At 44.1% G+C, this 24,454-nt stretch overlaps 1 long non-coding RNA gene across 3 annotated transcripts in view; it reads left to right on the forward strand.

Annotated features, from left to right (window-relative positions):
* The window catches only part of LOC311606638, a 168,900-nt gene that overhangs the window by 138,850 nt on the left and 5,596 nt on the right, over positions 1-24,454 (forward strand). For all 3 annotated transcript variants that reach the window (XR_014782378.1, XR_014782379.1, XR_014782380.1), the window contains 3 exons: positions 3,510-3,578; positions 19,390-19,565; positions 24,019-24,144. This is a non-coding gene — a long non-coding RNA (uncharacterized lncRNA). The remainder of the gene's footprint in view (positions 1-3,509; positions 3,579-19,389; positions 19,566-24,018; positions 24,145-24,454) is intronic.

The raw sequence follows: 24,454 nt of genomic DNA on the forward strand, positions 1-24,454 counted from the left end.
CTTTTTAGATTCAGTTCTTGGGAGCGATTCCCCTGGCATAGTCGGCAGGATTTCAGCAGACCAGCAATTCAACCGAAGTTGCCGCTGGAACCTGGAACGGCAGCCGGAACCCGGAACAGCAGCCGGAACCTGGAACAGCAGCTGGAACCCGGAACAGCAGCCGGAACCTGGAACAGCAGCTGGAGCCCAGAGCAGCAGCCAGAACTCGGAGCCCCAAAGCGTTCTCTGGAGTGGTTCTCTCTAGGACCGTCTCAAAGTAGAGCGATGAACAGCCAAACAATACCAAGACCCAAGCCTGCCTCTCAGAGTCTGTACTAAGATGTGATTCAGCTGGCAAAAACCAAGCCCCTGCATGAGGTGGTCCGTCTTCTAGTAGATAAACATCACCTGTTCTCTCACAAGTCTGTTCCCCATCACACACTTGGGATCAAAACAAGAACATGTTTACATCCACTACATATCCTACACTTGGGATCAAAACAAAAACATGTGTACATCTACTACACCAGGGGTCATCATCATACAGTGTCTTTCTCCATAGCTTCTCTGACTTATTTTTTGAGACAAGTCTCTTGTTGAGCCAGGAGCTCATTGATTGGTCAGGCCATCTAAACAATGAGCTTCAGAGCTCCACCTATTTTTGACTCTTCTCCTGACCCTACTCCTGAGGACAGCTACGCCCTGGTGCCTGATCTTCACCTCGGTGCTGAAGATCAAACTCACGGCCTCTTGCTAACACAGGAAGCACTTTATCGAATAAGATTTCTCCCCAAGAGTCCCTTCTTGTGCTTGGTGAACTGCAGAGGGGCTCGTGACGTTGGCTGACTGAGGGACCTATAGAGCGGGTTGTCTGAGTAACTGTCTCAGACTGACAGCCGTCTCAGAACTCCAGATAGGCTAGACCTCAAGAGCTAAGGGTTCACAATATGTAAGTAACTCTTTCATGACCTGGTAGGAGGGAGTCTAGGCAACGCAAATAGCTCGCCTGCGTCTGCAAGTGACAGCCTGGAATTGGGTCATTTTCCACTTGGTCTGTATTCATTCCCTATATTAATAATGTGACCAACATGGTGTCAGAAATGATAGAAAAGGTATCTCTAAGTTTCACAGGTGTACCAGAAAATGTGATATCTTTTATTTCTCATATATAATAAAAAAATAAACAAACAAGAAAATGGTCCTAGAGTTCCCAACAATTATATTTAATAGACATTTTATTTTAAAAATAGATTAAAAGTAATAAATCCCATTACACCCACTGTGGGGTTACAGAGGTACTGAGTTCTTCTCCCCAAAATGCTCAATGTCAGGGTGACTGAGGCAATTGATCAAGATAAATCCAAGCAAATGCTACCATGAATAGAAAAATAAACACAAGCAATTGCTTTTATCATCCCTTTTTGCCCAAACCCCATTCATTAACTGACTTTGCATACGCTTCACCCATTTCAGTTCCCCTGGGCTGAACAGTTTGTGTTATAAAGAGCTGCAGCCTGCCTGAAAATGCCCTTCTTCCATCTTTCTTTTAAAAAAAGAAAATGCATTTTTCCGCGAGCCTGGAAAGAAGTGCTGAGTGGACAGCCTTGCAGTTTCTGTTTATACTGCGAGCAACTGCAGCACAAATCAGGACCGAGTTTCCCTGGGTTTCTGCCTGGACCAATATTATCCTATGGGGACTCACTCTGGGGTCCAGAGGGTGATGTATAACTTGCTATTACATGTTTGTGCCCAAGAGGGCAATTTTAGCATTTCCAGTGCCGCCAGAGAGTGAATAGGGATGAGATGGGAGGGGCACTGGGCAACCACAGTCTTGTCTTAACCCATCAGCATCATGCATTTACTGAAGGCCTACTATGCGCTGTGCTAGCTTCCATCACTGGGATGAATACTGAAGCCCTACTATGCACTGTGCTAGCTTCCATCACTGAGATGAATAACTGCAAGAAACAACTTAAAGGAGACAGGAATTATTTAAGCTTATGGTTTTGGAGAGTTCAGGAAATGGTCAGCCGGCTCCATTGCTGTGGACCTGAGGTGATACAGAGCATCACGTAGGAAACCGAGTGAAGCAGCTCACCTCCTAGCACACAGGGTGCAGACAAAGACAGAGAGAACTGAGCCCGGGGGCAAAATACAGCCCCCAAGACCTGCTCCAGTGACCTGCTTCCTCTGCCTAGATCCTACCTCCAAGTCTCAGTCACCTCAATAATGCCATCAACCCGTGAACCTATGAGTAAATCAACCACAGTTTAGAACAGAGCCCTTGTGACCCAATCACTTCTCAAGACCAGAGCCACCAACTGGAGACCAAACCTAAAACACATGAACCTTTCTGGGACACCTCGCGTCCCATTCATCACACAGCTCGTCCAAAGCCATATGGTTAAGTACTGTGTACTAAACTCCATGAGCTAAATCTATATGTTAAATCCAGTCCAGAACGGAAGAAATAATAAATATTTACTGAAATTTTCTTTGACGCCAAGCCCTAAATCAAATGTTTTATATGCATTGTCTAATTAAACCTCATTATTACCCAACGAAGTCTACATTGTTATTCTGGTTTTATGCCTAAGAATATTGTCATTCCGATGATGATGGCACCTCCATGAGAATATTCTCATTAATTACTTCACTTAATGCAAATGCCTTTTTCTCCATCTTGGCTTCTTATCTATTTTCCTCATAACCCCTCTCACTCTTTTTGTTTATTTATTGAAATAGTGTGTGTGTGTGTCTCATTTGTGTAGTATGCTCCACAGGGCTAGATGGTGCGTACCTTTTGTTTTGATGACTTAGTGGAGCCCCTGGACACATAGTAGGACCTGAATGTTAGCTGGATGAATGAGCAAGTCCATGAATGAATAAAACATGACTGGAGAAGTTATGTGGCTTTCCCACGGTCGTAGAGCTAATAACGACAGGACTGACATTCAGTGTCACTCAATGTCCGCCGTTGCCACTAGCTCACACTAGTACTGAGAACTCTTCTAAATACATATTAGTAGCACTCAGGACTCAAGGCGTAGACATAGGTGCCAAAGCAGAGCATTCAGGAGCTGAGCCATGGGAGGAAAGTCGTATTCTCAGCTGCCATCTGAGCTACATTCTGTTTTACGACTCTGTAAATGCTAGCTGGAAATACTGAGATCCCCACTAGTTACGGAGGGTGGTACCTTCTTGCTCAGCTTCTGCCTTCTCTCCTCCACTTGTCTTTGCCTCCCAGTGGATACTGTGGTTATTTCTTACCACTCATGTCAGCCGTGCATCATTTTCTCCAGGGTAAGGCAAGGAGGGTCCTGGAAAGATGATGTCATAGGCTGCTTGAGATAGTATGTTAGCTGGAGCCAGGGAGGCCCATTCATTATCCAAACTCTAACCATTATCTCATGTTGCTCCCAGAGTTATATAGGTTCATGTCAGGTTTTCCCATTGATATTGGACTAGTTTGGGGGGGGGGGAAGAATGAATCAGTGAGAGAATTGACTCTTAGGCTTTCTCCTCCCCAGGCTGAGAGCATCAAACACAGGGTCTACCCATCAAGAAGAGGAGACACACAACAAATATTTATTGCAAAGGTAAACGGCTGAATGACTGGGTGGGGGAAAATGTTTCTCTTCATTAGCAGTGAATCTTTCACTCAGGTTCCTTCTGTGAGGAGATTTTATTGGGAAGTTGTGACTCACTGTGTTGTAAATATCACTGTTCTCCTGGGCACCTTTTGCTCTTTTCAGGGCGAAGTGGGAGATTTCCCAGAGACAGTGAGACTCCGTGCAGACAGTCTCAATATTGATAAGCCAGTGAAAAATGTAAAATCTGTAGTTGATATCCACCAAGATGGGCTTAAATGGAAAAATAATAGCAGATGGACCTGACTGTCAGAGAGCAATGTGCTCCTCCCTGTCCTGGTGAGGGGCGCTCTGAGTTCATATGGAATTGACTGTCATCAGAAAGCAATGTGCTCCTCCGTGTCCTGGTGAGGGGCGCTCTGAGTTCAGTGCATGGATCTGATTCACTTCCCGTATACAAGGCATGGAATATTAGAGAATGTTTTTCAGCACTAATATCTCAACATCATTTATATGTAATTCTTGGGTTTTCTATAAAATACCATTATCTGAAAAGGAAGGGTACTAGTGTTCTTGGTGACAAGAAAAGTATCCTGGTATGTTCACAGCTGAGGTCTTCATGGTCTTCATACCTTTCTCTTAGTCCCCCTTTCCTCCTCCTCCTCCTCCTCCTCCTCCTCCTTCTTCTCTCTCTCTCTCTCCCCTCCCCTTTCTTTTTCTTCCAGATTCTTCCTTTTCCTTTCTACATATACCCACTTCTGTTTTTTTCAAGTGTGTGTCTGTGGTGTGTGAATGTGTTGTTTTGTACATGTGTGATGTGTGTGTGCACTTGCGTGTGCTAATGCATGCACTGGCGTGCACACTCCACGGCAAGGGGAGGACACTAGGTATCCTGCTCTGTTTCACCCCTTACTCCTCTGAAAGAGAGTCTTTCACTAAACCTGGAACTAGGCCAGAGACCAGCAACCTCTCTAAATGTGTCTGTCTCCACCCCACACCCACAGCACTCGGGTCGGAGATATGTGTGTGGCCACATCCAGCTTTATGCGTATGCTGAGGATTCAAGGTCAAGTATGACACTTAGATGGAGAACATTCTCCTTTCTTCAGCCTCTGTCCACTTCTTTGAACAACTGTATGAGATTAGCAGTCTCTACACCCGATGTTGGTATTGTGGTTATGGGCCTGTGACTATTCAGTCAGAAGTGACACAGTGGAATTTCTTGGAAATGTTTCCTTCCAATAGGGCTGGAACATCTGTTGATATAAATATGCAGTGGAAGAGACAATTTTTCCCCCACTATCATCAAGTCAATTTCATGGATAATGACAATAGAAATAGAACCAGTTCAACATTTGAGGCGTGCACATACAGTGACTGTGATGTATCTGTGGCCTCATCAGCAAGATCATCAGCACAAACCCTGGTAATGTTTCAGATTTCCTTTTCTCTTTCCACCCTGTTCCATCCTCTTGCCAAGTCCTTCCATGTACTTCAGGGAGTCCCTAGGGACTGCCTCATTCATTCACACACCAGCCACTTGGGCCTTCAGGCATCCCCACTCCTCTTCCTGTTTCCAACCCTTTCCTCAAGGCAAGCTGGTGGGAAAGCTCCCAGGAGTGACCTCTGGCAACGCCATGTTGGTAATGCAGTGCTTACAGCAAAGACAGTATCTCCCGATTTCCCAAGCCTTCAAGTTCCAAAACAGGAGCTCCGATTCTTCACATAGGCATCTTTCCCTTCCCTCTTGCCTCTCAACATCACACAGAACAAACAAACGAAGGAACTACTACTAACAACACTTTCCGTGAAAAGTGATTTGGACAAGACAGAGTCGTCACTGCTCTATCTTGTTCCATAAGCAGCCAAATTCCAACCTGTGCTCAGCAGGAGCATCAGAGAACTATGGGGAGGGCAGGAGAAGGTTGTGGTTTCCTCACTGCCCTATATGCCCCCTGCCACCTCATCACTGCCCTCAGTCACTATTCTTTACACACATTACTTATGAGCCACCCCGTCTCCTCTACTTGCTCATCACCAGTTCTACCCAATTATTAAGCACAACTACAGTAATGTTGAGCATCCCTAACCACCCCAAACCCAGTAGCTTAAAAGAGTAAACATTTCTTTGTCTCCATAAATCTGGGTTCTGTTGATCTAGTCTCAAGGCAATAGAACAAGTCCAGATCTGGTCCTTATGTGTTTTCTCCACCTCAGAACACCACGATGAACATGACATTGTCTCCCCATGGCAGACAGAAGCACACTTGCAAGTTTTGAAGGTGCCCTGCCTACTAACAGTTCACCAGGCAAAGCAGGTCATGTACCCGTGCCCAGCATCAGCAGAGGAGGAAGGCCTGCCCTCCAGAAACAGACACAGACAGGGGCTGGAGTTGGGGAGTGAGAGGGAGTGAATATTTGAGAAACAATAACGTGCCACAAAGCTCGAAGCTAAACTTTCACGGTTGGTAACTTGCTGCAGATGTAGTCAAGAGTCGGTCCATGACTGACTGTTCTGACAAGTTTGTGTGGAAGGATTGCAACCATGTCTCGCTTTGCTGGGCCATGTGTACAAATATCTCACATCAAAGCATCACTAGTTGGTTTCTTGGTGAGCTCCCAGCTGACTGCATTTGAAGCAGTCGTGATTTGTTCAGGGAGAGATCACTGCTTTCCAGACAACACACCCTCATTCTTAAAGGAATCCCACCTTCTTGTCTTGCCCTGTGTTCCGGAGTCTAGAGTGCCCTGAGGTCTTCTCTTCTTTTCCCTTCCTATGCATCTCTGTTCAAAATTCTCTCCATGCCCCAAAGCATTTTTGGAGAAGTCTCTGATGGCTTTGTAAGCCCGAAGGAAGAAGAAACTGAGATATCATTTCTTAGTGACTTTGTACTTCTAGCAGAAGTTTTACATGTATAGGTTAAGTGTGCCTGTGTGTGTTTTATGATATACTTGTTTTAAGTGGTAGAGTGGGGGTTAACTAGCAGTGAAGACCCCCACTGTGTATGTGTGCCCTTTCTTGCAGGTGACAAGGAACACAGCAATATGTGTGTGTGGGGGGGGCTTTGTCTCTTTAATTCTGCACTGCGTTGGATCTGAAATAGTCATATAGAAACCATTCTCTCATGGGGACAATGACATTGCTTTTAGCCACATGTTTAATTCTTTAAAGTCAATATTTGCAGAAAGCATAGGCACAGCATGGAGCTGTTGATTAATCCCTTTCTGAAGCTCCCCTCCTTTTAAGTTTCTTTTCTATTTTCAGCTTGTCATTAGCCCCGTAATGGGGTGTGTGCCTGTTTGTGCGAGTACATTACCATATTTCCCCCAAAGTCCGCTACAATGAGCCTTTACTCTGGATTAGGCATGCAATCCTCCTGGGTCCTCTCTTGTCCCACCATTAGTAAGCACGGTCAGGAATGACCTAACTTAGTACTCCTGAGAAGCAAACCAGTACCTGAGAGAAGTAAATGTGAGGCTGGCATGCCCTCTGAGCCACTGCTTAAGGAGCTGATGCATCACCGTGAACCTTATAAATGGATTCTCGGATACCATTTCCTATACAAAGCAAGCAGGTACGTGGACACATGGGCTGTACATTAGCTTGGCTCTGTGAACAAGTGAAGCCTCAAATGATACTTGGGAGCCCTTGCTGCAGAGAACGCTGGCCACCAGGAAGCTTCCAGGGCCTTGATTCTTCTCCATTCCATGATAATTTTGAGACAGCAACAAGTGGGTTCTGAAAAACATCGAAAAAGCTAACTTTATGAGAGAAAAAAGAAAGTTTCTCCAGACTCCAAGCCACTTCCCATTCCTCCCTTTTAGAGGTTTGAGCAAGTTTTGAGGATAAATCCACTGGGTCACTGATTTTTTTTCCCAACCTATCTACTACAATATGGGGTCGTTTTCATTTTCCTGTTTATGTGATAGCTTGGACATGTAACATTGGCTTTCTTCAGACATCAGGGCTTTCCTCCAATTTTATTTCCATTTTCAGGAATGTAGCATCTGAGAGTCTTAGCTTGGGGATCATTAAGTGCCAAGAAATTAGCTGAGAAAAGCGGCTCACAGGACTTGGGACAATTATAGCTTCTTGCAAAGTCAAAAAGGATTTTGAGTCAAGGTCACTCAGTAGGTCTTGTGTTAAATGCAAATTCCATTAAATTTTGTAAAAACTTGTTTGCTGGGCCAGATGAAAAAAAAAAAACAAAAAAACACCAAATTGCAAAAACCATTAGAGATGCCTAGAGGTCACATGGACTTCACTGGGCAGAAGTCTTCATCAGATTTCCGCTTGTTACCGGAAGCCAAAGCAACAAATGTCCCTTGACTCTTGAGCCCTCCTTCCTCCCGTGAAGGAGCACTTGAAGTCCACAGGCCTCACAGCAGGCCTATTTCTTCTGTGCCAGCAAATCTGCTAATGTCCCCAGCGGCTTCCTTTACAGCCGTGTGATCATCTGTGTATTATTAACTAACCGCAAATTAAAGTCATTACTTGGTGCTTAATTTTATGTAACATTTCTTTGTAATGTGTACAAAAGAAATTTATTTTTAACAGGAGTTTGGTAAATAGCACGTGCCATGATTAATTAGACAATATAATGGGTCTGTGGATTTGAAATTAAATTCAATGTAACAATTCCCTTTTTAAAAAAATGATTTCTTAAGTGACATTTCAAGGTGTGTGAGTCTTCAAAAGGGAGGAAGAGGAAAAAGAGGAGAGGGTAGAAGGGGAGGAAGAGAGGAGAGAGGAAGGGAAGGAAGAGGAGGCAGAAGAGAGGGGGAGGGGAGGAAGGAAAGGAAGGGGAGGAAGAGCAGGAAGGGAGGAAGAGGAAGAAGGGGAGGAAGAACAGGTAGAGCAGCAGGGAAAGCAGATTGAGGAGGAGGGTCCTTCATTGATATTTATTTTATTGGACTCTATCCCATTAGAAAACTCGTTTTTCTTAAGTGTATAGGCATTCTACAAAGCATGACATTCAAACGCTAACATAAGCTGGGTGGGTAGGTCAGTGAGGAGTTCTGGGGGGGGGGGGGCGGCAGGAAAACATGATCAAAACACATTGTATGAAAACTTTTGAATAAAATTTCACCACGTCCCCTGGATTGGGAGACCTGGTGGCACTCAGAGGAAGGATAGCAGGTTACCAAGAAGAGACTTGATACCCTATGAGCATATAAAGGGGGAGGAAGTCCCCCTCAGTCACAGTCATAGGGGAGAGGAGTAAGGGGAAAATGGGAGGGAGGGAGGAATGGGAGGATACAAGGGATAGGATAACCACCGAGATGTAATAAGAATAAATTAATAAAATAAGATTTAAAAATTAAAAAAAATACATATATTTTAAAAGGCTGTTTGAAATCTATTTCACACCAAGGAGGAATACACATGAATAAACTAACAGAGAGGCAGCCCCAGCACACAGAGGTCAGTTGACTTGCCTCAAAGCTCCTTCCCACAAACTTCACGTGCTCTTTTCTCCTTCCATTCCAGGTGAACTCCCTTGACCTTCTCCTTCTGCTTGGCCATGCCTCCCCAGGTCTTTACATGGCTCAAACCTGAGAGACGCTTCAGACCATGCAATCTGAGGAAGTTCTTCCTGTAGCTCAGCCACTACTTATCCTCTGAGCAAGGTGTTCTGAAGACTGCCTAGCTCTGTATTTGTTCCTCTGTCTTCTCCCATTGAGTTCAATGTTCCTCTACTCTTGTCTGCCTTGTCCCTCCCGAGTCCACAGGCCTGAAGTCTCAGCTACTCAGGGGACTATAGGGGAAGGAACACAAGTCTCAGCCCTTCCTGGCCCTTATGGTGAGCTCAAGGGTAGCACAAAAAGACCCTAACTCCAAAGTTTAAAAGTAAACAGAGAGGCTGCATCTTAATGGCCAAGAAACTTGTCAATGAGCGAGGCTTCAGGCTCATTCACCAGCACAGAATAAAAATTGAATAAATAGAAAAGAGCAATGCTTAGCACATTATAAGTCCCCTTAATGACTTCTGTGAAGTGAATCATTAGTTGCATCTCTCAGGCCAATCGCTGGCTATGCTTTTAATGTTAAAAAAAAAGGCATAATTGTCTTTTGAAACTTTTTTTTTTTTGTCTTTTTGTTTTTCAAGACAGGGTTTTTCTGTGTAGCCTTGGCTGTCCTGGACTTGCTTTGTAGACCAGGCTGGCCTCGAACTCACAGCGATCTGCCTGCCTCTCCCTCCTAAGTGCTGGGATTAAAGGCATGCGCCACTATGCCTGGCTTCAAAACTTTTCCTAAAGACACAAAAAGAGTATTGTTTTGTTTTTTTTTTTAATTTAATGGGTAGGTACCTGATATTTTGTGAAGAAAGAAGAATAAAACATGAACAAATTAGACGGCGAGAAAGGCAGGAAGTGAAGGTGATGGTTAATTGTATTTGGCAAGAATGTAAAACACACAGAGAGAAGGGAATTCTGCACACCAGCCTGTGCCTTCTGCTCTACAAGCCACTGCCCAGTTGATCTGGCCCCATTTATGTCACTGGATTAAGTCACTCTTTTCTGATGATAAGTTAGGAGGTTTGACAATTCATTCAGCCTTCATCTGAAACCACATCCTTGGCATTGATACGCTATCTGAGCGTATAGAGAATCCAGGAAGAATTAGATGAAATGGTTACAGAGATCTACAAAGTACTTAGATCAAGGGATTGCAATTTAAGAAGTATTCATTTCCACGTTTAGCATCATGCTGTATGTCACACTATCCTGCAGTCTCTTTCTCTCCCGAGCTCTGTGCCCATAAAGTTCTTAGGGAACTCAGCATTAAATCTTTATCAAGCCAATGAGAACTGGCTTAGCAGAATTAATAGGATTTGTGCCTTAATTTTGAGTGGGATCTGGAAATGTGTCTCCGGGTAGAGGTATGCACGTGTGAGCACAGCTGCCCGTGGATGCCAGGAGATCCCCTAGAACTGGAGTTAGAGGTGGCTGGGAGCCTCAGTCATGGGTTCCGGAAACTGAACGTGAGTCCTCTGCCAGAGCAAAAAGTGCTCTTTGCCACTGAGCTGTTTCTCCAGCCCCCTATTTCTGATTTAGTTAATGGGCTTAAACTAATGGAGGTCTAGGCCCAGTGGGCAGAGAGCTGCAATTCGGTGCGTTCCCACCCTGTCTACCTGTACACATAGACAAGACATTTCATTTCCTCGTGGGCAAATATGGGCTAAATGTCACCATAAGGACGAGATGAGAATCTCCCTTTTCATGCAGTTACATGTTGCACTTTCAGTTTTGGAATCTCAAGGTATAACTTGACTCAGGAGTTTCCTCTGGTATTGTGTATTTGTCTTTTACATTTAGAATTTGTCCTGCAACATACAGGGATGGATTTCATGTTCTGTCCTTGCATCTGGCTATCCTCAAAGCCTAACCCAGCTCTTTCAAAAGTCCATGTGTCCTCGTTAGTCAGGGACGCCCCTTGTATCACACTTGAAGTCTTCAGATACAATCAGAATTTCTCTAACAGATGTTTGAGATTTACTTCTGAATGTTGAAGTTTTTACATTTGTTTGATTATTCATTTGTCAAGGCCAAACTTTTTATTTTAAAGATGTGTGGTATGTTTTAGTACTAAATCACTGCTTTCCCTTTCAGGGATTTCCTAATGGTTATTTTTTTTATAATGCTTTATGTAATCAATTTGTCTAATTCTAGGGGGGGAGATCTGGTAACATTTTACCAGAGTTGCATTAAATGTTCACATAAACATAGGGATAGCTGAGCTCTTAGCAATGCCGTGCTTCACAAACATGGATTACCTTCCTAGTTATTTAAAGCCACTCTGTATTTTCAGGAATATTTATAATTTTCCCCACTGAGGTGTTTTATTTTGTTGCTAGCTATTGCGCATAGTCTTTCACTCTATTGTATCTTCTAGCTGGTTTTGTTCATGTCTATTGATTCAGTTATCATGCTGTTACAGTAGCACTAGGTCTGATTTTTTTGTAACTATTGTATGTATATTGTAGATTACAGCAAAACTCTGTGTGTGTGTGTGTGTGTATGTGCGTGCGCACGAGTGTGTGTGTGTGTGTGTCTCTCTGTGTGTGTGTGTGTGTGTGTGTGTGAGAGAGAGAGAGAGAGAGAGAGAGAGAGAGAGAGAGAGAGAGAGAGAATATGTTTGAGGATGATAATTTCCAACTAGCATGAAAAGAGACAAGATCCTTATAGGAAACATTTTACATTTGTGTGTGTGTGTGTGTGTGTGTGTGTGTGTGTGTGTGTGTGTGTGTAATGCAGCAATGCATCAAATACATTGACAGATTAAACACATTAAATGTGCTTTGTGTTCACATAATATTCATAATCTACTTCTGTCCTGAAACAACGGCCAACCTAGTATCAATAAATACTGCAAGAACATTGGTTATATCTCTGAATACTATCTCCCACTGAAATGAGTTGAGCTCCCTAGAATGATGCTTAATTCCATGTCTGAGCAAGGAGATTGTTAGCTGAAGCAGAGATATTCACTGTACCAGGGTACAAGGAAGCTATGAAAATGTCTAGGGTTCTCTCTAAAGGATTTGAGTGCTGGCTTAAAGAAGATCCTACTGATCAAAGATAGAATTATTTGAGCATCATAGGATACTAAATGAAATTAATTAAAATATATCAAATATATTTTAACTCACATATCCAGAGATAAAAGCCACACACACCCTTTAAAGTATGTTGTAAACTCTTATATTTAGAAGGAGGAGGAGAGAAAGAAAGAAAGAAAGAAAGAAAGAAAGAAAGAAAGAAAGAGAGAGAGAGAGAAAGAAAGAGGAAATTTGTCTCAGAGTAATAAAAAAATCAAAGGGAAATTTCTTACTATAGAATTTTCTAGCTAATAAGTGATTTAGAAATGACAAGCTCCTAATTAATCAATGGCTCTGAGCAATGATCACCAAAGGCAGCTAACAGCACCAAAGAGACAAGCAGACATCCCATATCTCCCAATAGATGCATAGAACTCTACACGTGGAATATTCCTGACAAAATAAGCGAACCTGAATCTGAACAAGATTCTAAACCAAACCACAATTAGGCAGCGTACAGCTACAGTGGGCTGTGTTAAGTATCCTCGCAGAACTCGTCAGCAAAATCCAAACAGGAAAACAGCCTATTTCTTCAATAGCTACACTTCTCAAAAGCTGAAATATATGTGACAGACACCCCACCTATTTGTTTATGTGCAATCTTACTTATTTTGTCATATTTAGAAACACAGGGGAGAATTGCCCTCGGTTCCTTGTTATCTCACTGTAGGCAAACACTCTGGAAGCCTCTGAAGAGACGGCCATTAGCATTCTGATGAGTTCGTCCCTCCATTCTAGGCTCTCCTCTGCTTCTGGGGAAGCATGGTGTTCAGGACGGTGGATACGAAATAGGAAGTGTGTATTTGTGCCTGCTACACCCTTTCCCCCTCCACCTGTAAGCCACACCACGCGGTACCTTGGCTTTTCCATTATCCCCAGTTACTGGGTGAGAAAGTACATCATTAATGACAGAGAACAGAAGGAAGCTGCCATTTTAGGTAATTTACAGAGTTGGATGAACTTAATTGGAGTTCAATTGTCCAGCTCCGTCTTGTGTATGCTAGTAACCGAGCTTAGACCCTTTGTCCAGCAGGGCATCAGTGCAGTGTCTTGGAATCTTTGATTGAAAAGGATTGGAGGGCTGGAGAGATGGCTCATAAGTTAAGAGCTCTGGCTGCTCTTCCAGAAGTCCTGAGTTCAATTTCCAGCAACGTGGCTTACAACCATCTATAATGAGATCTGGTGCCCTCTTTTGGCCTTCGGGTGTATATGCAGGCAGAGCATTATATACATAATAAATAAATAAATCTTTAAAACAAAACAAAACAACAACAAAAAGAAAAGAAAAGGACTGGAAAAGCCATCTTTGGGTGGGGAAGAGAAGTCGGAGAACTCTAAGGGGCAAACCAAAGCCACTGGCCAACCAAGCTTGAACTCTAAAGATCACTCTATCCCTATCACGTTAATAGACCATGCAAACCAAACTACGAGAATAGGAGCAGCAAAAGAGCAGAGGAGCAAAGCGAGCCCTACCTAGAACTGGGGTACCATTACAGACTTTGGGTCCCCAGCATTTCTGCCTTTTAAGCTGAGGAATTGATGGAGGCTTCAAGCTTTAAGAGTCCACGCTCTGGCCAGTGCAGTAAGATGCTAAGAACAGGCGAGACTTGTGTCATGTATCCACAGACACAGTGTTCTTCTCTGATTCCATTCTCCATGGATTTGAGGCATTGACACCACCCTATGGATGCTCAGCTCCTCTTAATGGCAAGAAACCGTTCTTGGTCTGTGAGAAAAAGCTATCCATCGTCAGACAGCCCAGTATTGAGAAGACAGTCGCCTCCCGAGCTTACTGTCCAAACAAGTTGAAAAATTATTTCAGACTCACATCTAACATTGCCACGTTCTACGAGCTTTCTTGAGCATGGTGGTATAACACGCCCCACGTGTTGTCTGGCAAGCTCCCAGGTTTGACTCTAGCTTGACAGATAGAGCGTCTTCCATGGTGAGAGGGATCCCTCTGACCCCTTGGGTCATCCTCTACCACTGCATGCACAATGGGGGCCTTAGGGCCCCAAGAAGAATCAGATCATCTCCACTCTATCAAACCAAAGCTGACCAGGTTGGCACTCGTTAGCCTGGGTGTAGAGCTCTGGCATTATTTTCACACTAATGAAACGCTGTACTTTGAGGGCACTCTCCTCAGCTCACAGGGAGCAGGGCTGGGACCGTTGTACGAATGTGCTTCTCCCCAAGATAACCATTCCCAGCTCTCCAACCCAACCCCAGCAGGGCCATGGATTCCAGAACTCTGTTTTGTTGTTGTTGTCACAGGTCCAAGCCTTTCACTTCCTATTTCTAGAAACCACCCCCCCCCCCAAATGCTTTAACCTCCAGTCCTGCCCTAAACCCTGCGACCCTCCTCCCCAGCCCAACCCCCTCTAACACCTCTTTTCACTCCGGCCCAGAAGCTGTGGAGGCCCTAAGGCCTACCCAGACCTGGTCTTTCAGACCAACCTCTCACAGATCCCCAACTCACCCTTTTTGTAGATGGGAGCTCCCTCATAAACAGATGGAGAAATCGCCAAGCAGCCTAGGCTGTTGTCACCTCCACTAAAACAGCTGAGGCAAACCGCCTTCCAGCGGGGACTGCCTGAGGGAAGGCCGGGCTAATTGCTTTAACTATTACATCTGCCTTGACCAACCTGGAATCCATGCCGGGAGGTGAAAGCTCCTGCAGGATTCACGAAGGACCAAGCACCGAGTGAAAACTTGGGGATGCTGAAATACAGACTGAGAGCTAGGGCAGGTCCTCCCTCATCTGCAGCATGCTTGTCACAGCCTCAGTTCTCATCCATGGCTTCCAGTCTGCCCCTAGGGGTAATAATTTGATCTGAATAAAGTCTCAGAATAGGGCTCCAGAAAAAAAAGACTAGCTGCATTAAGCCACGAACTCCAATTCAACTGGAGATTAAGCAAGAGAGAAAAGAGACAGATTCCAGATCCGACTCTCTTATCTGCAGTTATATTTTATGGAGAACTTATGTCATTCACAAAAGAGATGTAGTTTCCCCAGGGGAGACGGCAGGTGTACATTTCCTCTCAAGGTTATTTAATTGCTGTCAGGAAGACATATGATTAACAAAACCAAATGCTGGAAATATGAAGCATAGACAATTTTAAAGTTGTTTATATAGTTGATTACCGTATATCATACAATGTGTTTATTCGCCATAAGCCTGCCTATCACAAACTGCTTCCACACCTGTGCACTGGTGCTAAACAATGCACTGCTTAGTTTTACATAAATCCTGGGCTTGGATAACGGCCAGAAACAGAGAGAAGCTTTCACCGGTGCCTTGAATCACCTCTCAGCACCAGCTTCGCCAGCTTTGGTGCCCTCCACCTGAGGCTAAGGCCTGCCGACCCACAGGGTCCTCTGCATGGCAATCACCCTCCGCAGAGGAAAAGAACAGTATGGAATTATGGAACCGTCAGGCCTCCGCAGTTCCTCATGGTCCTCATGGTCCTCCACGCCATTGGTGCCCACACTGAGGCCCACAGTTTGTCACATGCTGATACTGCAGAGACCAGCCTGAGAGGTAGCATTTTGAAAGGTGAAGAGTCATTTGACAGCTTCCATGTGCTTCTGTGGAATCTCATAATTTTAAAAAAAATGAGACCTGATTAAAAAACAAAAAGTCTCACATCTAGCTCCTTTTTGTGTCCTGTACCAAATGCCAATGGGTAGCTAATTGGACATTTGAAAACAGAAAGGATGTTTTGACACAGATCAATTGAGAAACACTGCCTTGGGCACTAGGGGGTGGCTCCTGGTCAGCTGATATCCCAGGGCTGTGCCCAGTTCAAAAAGGCTTAGCCATTGGCAAGAATTTGGACTCACAAAGATTATGTTCCAAAGCAGCTCTCAGAGATGGAAGCAAATCACTGGGGTACCTGCTCCTGTTAGGCTCATACCAGAGCAGATCAGCTCTCACAGAACCAGTCAGCTGATGCCCAGGCAGAGCAAAACTCTCAAGCCATGCAGTCCACAGCAAAACTCCCAAGCAATTCAGTTGAAGAAGTATGATTAATAAAGTGAGGACTGGACAACAAAAACAAGAAAATGACAAAGGAGATGGGGAAGAAAAAAAAAAACTTCACGGAGTTGCCATGAACTAGATACTGCCCTACATGTTTTTTTTTTTTTTGGTTTGGTTTGGTTTTGGTTTTTTTTTTTTTTTTTTGGTTTTTCGAGACAGGGTCTCTCTGTGTAGCCTTGGCTGTCCTGGACTCACTTTGTAGACCAGGCTGGCCTCGAACTCACAGCGATCCGCCTGCCTCTGCCTCCCGAGTGCTGGGATTAAAGGCGTGTGCCTTTTCTACCACCTTTCTCCACCCTTGTTCCACCCTTCCAGCCGCCAACACTAGGTAGGAGAGAAAGAAGGTTAGAGAGGAAAGTTAGGCTACTTCCTGCTGGTTAGAGGTGTTAAGTTCCTTGAGGCAGGTTCGATCTTCACCATCAGGCTATTCAACTTCTTCTACTCATCTCTTTGTGCACAACCATTTGATAAACAGCCACCAACTGCAACAACAGCAACCAGAAACCACCACCATCACCAGCAGCTACAGCCCCTCTCCGGGCTTTAGCATTCATATACACTCTCAAGAGTCCCCGGAATCCCAAACACTTGCAGAAACTATCTGCACCTGGAAAAATCACTCCCCTGCCAGAGCACAAGGCAAATCATAGTCAGCTACTGTGAACAACTTGAAGCCGCCCCATATCCCACACCTGGGATTAAAACAAAAACATATTCCCATAACATTTCTGAGGTTTTTAAAGAAGCCAAAATTCTCACTACGATGGCCAGCCAAGAAGTGTTGACATTCAGCCCATTTTTTCCTTCATGTTCAGTCTGGGACCCCAGCCCACAGGGTGACAGTGTTCACATTCAGGTAGGTCTTCCTGCTCTGGTTGAATCTTCCTAGAAATATTGTCACAAGCACGCCCACAGAATTGTCTCATGTCTAGATCTCATCAAGTTAACGTGAACGTTAGCCATGACAGAGCATCCAGTCTATTACAATGATTTCTTGGATAGCTGTGAAATTTTACCAATGGTTAATTATTTTTTAGTTGAGCACATTAGAAATCATGTTTAACGTGTTTTTAAAAGAGTAATTAAAGAATCGAAGTTTAATACCTAGGAAATAAGTGATTTCTATTTAGAGATTAAGCATAGAGCTTGGATGAAAAAATAATAGTATAGAACAGCATGGAAGTGTTGAAAACATACGTAAAGTCTGTTTTTATTTTCACTGCTGTGCAATTGGAAATTCTTAGACAAGAAGCAGAAGAGAGAACCAAGAGGCAAGCACAGCACAGCACAGGTTGTGCCATGCCAAAGGAATGCATGTGAGTTGGTGTTGTGTCGTTGGAGCAAAAACCTGAGGTGATTAACTAACAATGAGCAGAGAGTTGTTTTGGCTTATGGTTGCCATAGCTTTTATCCAAGACTGGGTAGACCCATGCTTGGCTCTTCTGGATGGTCTACCAGTAGGTAATGGCAAAGATTATGTGGTAAAAACACACACACAAACACACACACACACACACACACACACACCACACACACACACCACTACTCACCTCATGGTAGACAAACAGGGAAGGGCAAGCCCCACAATCCTTTGAGAAAGCACCCCCACACTGACCCAAGAGCTTCACATGATCACACTGACTCCCACCTCGCAACAGTCCTCAGCTCTTTCTAGCAGTGACACCTTGGAGATAAAGTCTTTTTTTTTTTTAATTTATTCTTGTTACATCTCAATGGTTATCCCATCCCTTGTATCTTCCCATTCTTCCCTCCCTCCCATTTTCCCCTTATTCCCCTCCCCTATGACTGTTCCTGAGGGGGATTACCTTCCTGAGGGGGATTACCTCCCCCTGTATGTGCTCATAGGGCAACAAGTCTCTTCTTGATAACCTGCTGTCCTTAGGCTATATACAGCAAGCCAATAGCCAAAATCAAAGTAAATGGTGAGATACTCAAGGAAATTCCTCTAAAATCGGGAACAAGGCAAGGCTGCCCACTCTCTCCATATCTCTTCAATATAGTACTCGAAGTTCTAGCCAGAACAATAAGACGACAAAAGGAGATCAGGGTACCCAAATGGGAAAGGAGATCAAGTCTTTAAGACAGGCTCCTCTGAAAGGCACTTACCAAACCATAGCAAGGCAGGATCTGAAAACCAAACCTTATTCTACTAGTTTAAAGTTTCTCACCAAAAAAATGGGCTGCAAGAGTGAGGAGGAGTTCTGGTTGATGTGTGTTCCTTGTCCCAGCATTGGTGTTTAATGCATGTTTGAATTTCATAAAGTCGGTTTCACAGAGTCTATCTACTCTGCTCTCCCCAGAAGTTGAACAGCCTTCAATTCCTTCCTGCAGTGTCTACACAGGAGCTGCCCTTACCACTGTTGGAAGCCAGAATCCATGCCTCGCCCTAAGGTGGTCAGAGAAAGCCAACTGTGCACAGCTTTTCAGTGCACAGTAGCAGGGGGTGGATTCAGGAATTTGCCTTAGGGAATCATAAATGGTGGTAATAGAAATTATCTCTCACACATCTTTCCATGCCCTCTGTTCCCTACTCAGACAACATGGACAAGCCCTTGCTTGATTTGGCAGAAGTCAGGTTTGGTTCCAAACCCAAGTGAGCGAGGTGGGAGTTGTTTTCTCTCAACAGGCTAGAATCTCTTCCCCTCTCCAAAAAGTTAACACCTAGCAATAAAAAGGAAATGTCGAAGCCCAATCAATTAATATTCACTGACTGCCTGAAACGTGCCAGAGCTGTGATTCCTGCCCTCAGGAGCTTTACCCTAATTATCCATGAGTCTCCCAAATTGAGTACCCTTAGGGATGAGGTCATGGCTGCAGGCTTCTCCCTGAAGGTGACAAATAGAGGAGAGAGACCAAGGCAGGGAGCAAGTTCACAAAAAGCCAACAAGAGAAGAACATGTGATGCTTAGTTGGACACTTACAAAGAAGAAGCTTCTTCTTGCCCTTCCCTCCTTCCATCCTTCCTTTCTTCCCTCCCTCCCTCCTTCTTTCTCTTTCTCTTCCTCTGTTCCTCTCTTGCTTCCTTCTTTTTTCTTTTTTCTGCCTTTTGTTTTTCAGCTTAGGTTCACTCTAACAAATGCCACCGAAAAACCTTCTCCTCATGCAGACAGAAGATCTGGGATGATATGAGTCATTCCACTTTCATTTTGGCAGACCGAAACCTCTACTCTAGAGCTTTCCAGTGGCCACTGAGACCTTCGGACCTTGAGCTGGAGCTGCAACCTGGAGCTATGTTTAAGTTTTCCCTTTTGCCTTTGGTGAGCAGAGCATAAGACCCTTGGTTGAGGCTGGCATGAATACCCTGCCTGAATTTAGAGTTGACGACATGGGTAAGTAGGTTGCATTTAAAGACGATGGTTTGTTTTTTTTTTTTAAGACTTTGAACTTGGCTCCTTTGGGCATTTATCAGTCATCAATAGCCTTAGCACATGTTCGCCTTGCATGAGGGGGCTGACATGAGCACTCTTCCTGAATTTAGAGTTGGCCACATTGGCAAGTTGATTGTATTGAAAGCTATTTTTTAACTTGGTGTTTTTGAACTTGGCTTCTTTGGGCATTTATCAATGGTTTATGTGTGTTCCTTGTCCCAGCATTGGTGTTTAATGCATGTTTGAATTTCATAAAGCCTGTTTCACAGAGTCTGTCTACTTCACTCTCCCCACAAGTTGAACAGGCACCAATGGCCTTAGCATGTGTCCTCCTTGCTCTGCATTAGAGGTCTGAACCTCCCTTTGCCTTATCCTGCGTATGCTTCTTGGCAGATACTTGTTTCTTGGGAATTCTAGACTTACTCCTTTGAGAAATTAATAGCGTGGAGATAAGCGTTTCTCAATGTCATTTGTGTCGCATTTTCAAGGCTAGCTGGGTTTGGCGATATCCTTGGACCTGATCATTTCTATGTCACAACTCAGTACAGCCTGAAGCTTCTAAAGTCCTGAGGTCAGGGAGGACCCAATTCCCTTTTTACTGTCAATTCTTACATCTTTAGATAGAACCCCGAACAGAGCAGATACTTGGGTAATGCCTTCAGAGGGTTACTATGCTGTCTTCCCAAGAAGGTAATAGGACGGAGCCTGATATTTCTAGGGTACAGGAGGGAAGGGAGAGCTAGGAAGAAAAAGTCTTTGTGGGCCACTCCTGGTGAAGAGAGCCAGGACTTTTGCTGACACTCTCGGCCTGAGAACCCAGCATTCCTCTGTGATGACAGATGCCTTCATGAGCTTTTCCTGAATATTTTTTTTTCTTCAGGATGTTTGATGCTTCGGATGTTTTACAAACGCTTTGAATTTATTCAAAATTTATTCTTTTCTTCCCATCTTTGCCCTCTCCTCTCTTCTAATAAATTTCCCTTAGCAGCTGATGTCCTTCACCTTCCCACCCTCAGACCAACACCAGCTCTCAGCACGGTTTGGTTCCCAAATACACTTCTTGACATTTTTTTATTTGTGCTGCTTAAAGAAATTTGTTTGTTAAATAATTGTTATTACAGGATGCATCCAATTAAAAAGAACACCATGAATACAGAATAATTAGGAGACGAGCTAAATTTCTTTTAAAAAATAAAGATCTTGAGAGGTTTCCTCAAAGGAAACAAATTAAATTAGCTTTTGAGTCATGATATTTACTTTAGCAACAATCACAGAGCTGTTGTAAATCTGTGTACCCACAGTTCTAAGGGAAGCCAAGGTGCTCTTTGGAACAAGCCCTTTCAACTTGTTTGTTATCATTTAAGAACAAAAGAGAGTGGTGCTTTAGGTAGAAGACTTAGTTTGCCTCTTGTGACCACGCTGATAAAAGTTGGCAAGCAGATGTTATTGTAACTTATAGATGGAAGAACTGAGGTTCGTTGAGACAATGTGACTTGCTCAAGGTCACACAACCAAGGCTGGAATCCATGGCACCCTCACTCACAGGGCTGTTTTTCCCAGCAAGCTTTGTCAACTTTCCAATACATCCTTCCCTCACATTTTAATGCTAAGACAATGGGAAACCTCAGAACAGTGTAGAGAATTCACTGATTTTAGCAGAAGACAGGAGCATGTACACTGAGGCCCAGAAACTAAGATGCTATTTATTTATTTATTTATTTATTTATTTATTTATTTATTTATTTTCCCATGTGGTGTGTGCACGTGTTTTGTTTTTTGTTTTTGTTTTTGGGGTGTGTGTGAATGTGTGTGTGTGTGTGTGTGTGTGTGTGTGTGTGTGTGTGTGTGTGTGAGAACACTGCTGCCTGGGAAATTGCTGCCCCAGTATTCATTTTCATTTGCATCACCAAGAGAATTTCTCACCCATTATTTTAGTCTGCACCTTGAAGGGTGCTTCTGCTCGTAGGACCCAGATTTCTGAAAGCCCAGAGCACACAGCAGGCAGAGGACCGATATTGAATGTCGTCTTCTACAGGTCTCAGTCTTATTTTTTTGAGGCAGGGTCAGTTGAGTCTGCTGCTCATCTTTCACTGTGCTGCTTGGCCAGTGCATCCCTGGAATCCCCCTGTCTCCACTCCCCACTGCAGGGATTGCACGCAGGCTCGTGCTGCCATGCCTGGATATTTTTTTTTACGTGGATGCTGAGGATTCATACTCAGATCTTCACATGTGCGCAGCAAGCTCTGCTACCCCGCCACGGCCATCTGCCCAGATCCGGATAGATCTGTTCTGATTCTGCCTTTTCTTCTTCCTCCTCTTGGTCAAGCGATGACATATATGCCTCAACATTAAGAACAAAGACCTTTATAAGTTTCCCTTATTAGTAAAATAACAATCCCGAGGAAAGTGTAAGACTCCACAGTGAATTTCCGAGACTCTGTTGGGCAAGGATCTCTTTTCTCAGATACAAATCCTGCAGGACTGTTAACTGCTCATTCTCCTCAGATACTCCTACGGTTGTTGTAGAAACCAGAAACTATGTAATTTAAAGAAATTCAGAGGCAGGCTAACAGCACTGAATATGTTACTGTTTCAGACTGGGTCAGAGCAGAATCCAATCTTCTTTGTCAAGTCTCTGACATCTAGGCAAAGCACTTCTTTTCCTCTTCTCTCCAAGTCCATGTGGTTGGGATGCTGTAGGGTTTTTCTAAATCTGAGCCTTGTGATAAAAAAGCACCCCTCAAGGTGCAGACTAAGATAATGAGTGAGAAATTGTTTCAGCGATGTAGACAAAAATGGATGGCCGGAGCAGCAGTTTCCCAGGCAGCAGAAAGACTCCAGTGTTTATGGGATCCTGTGTGCACACCTTGTTCCATCCATATTTTCCAGCTAAAACTCACCTGGCTTTGCTCAAGCCCCCAAATGCGGTGAATTCTAGACAGCACCTAATATTTATTCATCGCATTGTCAAGACCGTCTCTGCGGTCCTCGCCCCGGCCCCGTCACTGACCGTGTTTATCCAGCTGCGTGGCAAAAACATAACACACAGTCATCGTTTTACCCAGCCACCCACTCAATATTTTCTTCTGTGATTAAATTAGCTCATAAATATTACACTTTTAATGCCAGAAAGCCCTGGTTCATCCAGTTGAATGCCTGTTCGTCCACTTTCTAGCGTTGCCAAGTGTTCGGTCATTTCATTATGGAGTCTAAAGCGATGAGAGTTATTGCGTTCACTTAACATGCATAACAGACAGCAGGATCCATCCAGGACCCCCACCTACTGTGCAGTGCAAGGCTGTAGAAGAAATGTAAGAAACACACAAGAACGGGGGCGGGGGTGCAGGACGTTCTGTGGGTCTGTAAAATCAAACCTGGCCTGTTTGTCTAAAGCCAGAGAAATGCTGGCCTTTCTTTGCATCAGGCTGGCACAATTTTTATCCAACACAGTTGAGTTACACGTGAGTGCCCATGCACACACACACACATGCCCATGCACACACACACACACATGCCCATGCACACACACACACACACACACACACACACACACACACACACACACACCTTGTCATTGCTTCTGTTCGATTCACCACCAATCTTCACTCATGAGCTGCGGAAGCTGTTTCTACTGTTGATCACACTTTTGAAACCCACACCTCAAAACTCCCACACCCAGGCTAAATGTTGCTGAAGTACCTTACAGATACCATCCTTATGTTCGCCTGCATCTTCCAAGTTTTGCAAACTGATGGCAAGAAAGAGCCTTTGCTCTCCCTTGACAACTCTGGTGGTACCAAATGCAACCCATAGCTTCATAGCGTCTGGACCCCTGCAGGCATGAGTCATATCCCACAGGCTCCTCATCAAATCACCTTCTGGATGAAATGTTTAGAGTTGGCACTGCAGGGCAGTTAACGTCTCAAGAACTATATCGAGATTTGCTCCATGATTCTGGGAACAGCCTTGGTTGGCGATTGCTCATAATGTCAACGCTTTTGAAAACTTTTTTTATGGTCATTTTATTGTTTTTATATCAAAAATAAAACTTAAAGGAGCTTGAAAAGTAGGTTTTTAGATGATCACACAACGGCCTGGTTTCACTTCTGTGCTTTTTACTTTATGTGCACTGACAGAAATTAAGCAAAATCAATCCATATTTGAACAAAGACTATGGATACAAATGAGCCTTGGCTTCCAGGACTCCTCAGAGCAGTGACTAGCTGGAGTGTGTGGAATGCATTGGCCCTGGGAGGCGAAGAAGTTATAGCAAACAACATATGGGCTTTAAAATCTGGAACTATCCAAGGCAGAACAAGAGAGCTATTTCCACTTTACTTGTTCCTTCCCCCCCCCCCCCCGCCCCCTTCCAGGAGGTGAATGGCTTCTAATCGCATTTTATTCTCATCTTCAGAGCAGGATCTTGAAAGAGTCAGGTTGGTCCAGACCTGCTGGGGAGCCTGCAGTCTCATCCAACGATTACCTAATGCGCTTGTGTCATCTGCTTTCCTTGTTGTGAGAAAACACAGGGAGGAAGTGTGTGAGTCCACTGGATTGTTCCCGACTCTTTCTATTCACCTTTCAGCATGCTAGTTCCTTCCCTTGGCGTTGATATCATTATGCATTTGTCAAAGACAGACTGTCACTTTAGGGCCTCTATTATGCGCAAGAATTGGCAGCAAATTTCGCCACTGGGATTTGCTTGTGTCCTCTGTGTGTTATTGTACCTCCCTGGCATTCAGTAAATTCCATACACACACTCCTTTGATGTCTATTCCAGCCCCTAAATGTGGAAACAATGACTGAAATTTTGGATCAAAGCATCCCATAGATGGCAGGCAGCATAGCTC

The sequence above is a fragment of the Acomys minous genome (genome assembly GCF_964271855.1).
Source record: "Acomys minous genome assembly, chromosome: 10".
Taxonomy (NCBI): domain Eukaryota; kingdom Metazoa; phylum Chordata; class Mammalia; order Rodentia; family Muridae; genus Acomys; species Acomys minous.